Here is a 933-nt window from a genome sequence, read left to right on the forward strand (position 1 = left end):
GGTCTCTGCCGTCTCAGAGTCCTTCACTTGGTCACACCTTCAGTGTCCCTCCTGTAATGTACAGGAGCATTTTCATAGGTTATAGGAGTTAGGCTGTGACGTTACTGAGACCATCTTCTGCCTACTGCAGTGGTGTCAGGTAAAGTTAAGATACTAACAACAGAAGAGGCCGGCCCTTCCTTCCATGTAATTGGCATCTTTGATTCACTGAGCTCAGTCGGGTAGAAGGGACCATTCTGGGAGCCGGGGGCCAGGGACCGGACCTTACAGCCTGGCTGGGAGACGAGTTACATCACAGAGCAGTGTCGAGTGCAGGGCACAGACGCATTCACCCACTGCAGTGCAGCAAGCAGAGACTCGGAGGGGCAGATGGCTGCTCAAGAAGAGCAGTCTCTCTTCTCTTAGAGAAAGTGTACAACATGCCTTGTTTTATTGCATTTCCAAACACCAAATGCCTTTATTTACTATCGCGTAGAGACAAAGGATATTCAGATTTAATGTTTTAAACCATGTGCATGTGTATGCATGTATGTGTATTTGTGCACACACACACAGATATATCTACTTAGTTTAACCAAGAGCTGCTTGGGCCAGCAGGCTGTTGCAGATCTGTGTTTGGACCTGGGTAATGGGACATCACGGTTAACTGCACGGCTGTGGCACTGTCGGGGCTCAGCTGCAGGGAGCAGGGGCCTGCAGCTCAGGCAGCTGGAATAAATCCTTTTCTGCTACTACTCCTTAGAGACTTATTGCCCACACCTCCTCTTCTGGCCTCCGTCTATGTGTGTGCATCCTTGCTTCCTTGGCAGAGCCAGCACGGGCCATGGAAACAAGGGACCAGGCTGCATTCATGGGGACAGTCTTCTCCTGACCCTGAGGGGGCCTTCGACAGACAGAGACGGGTGTGTAGATCTTGAAAACGCAGAGGGTGGA

The sequence above is a fragment of the Bison bison genome, unplaced genomic scaffold (genome assembly GCF_000754665.1).
Source record: "Bison bison bison isolate TAMUID 2011002044 unplaced genomic scaffold, Bison_UMD1.0 scf7180017864453, whole genome shotgun sequence".
In the NCBI taxonomy this organism is placed as follows: Eukaryota; Metazoa; Chordata; class Mammalia; order Artiodactyla; family Bovidae; genus Bison; species Bison bison.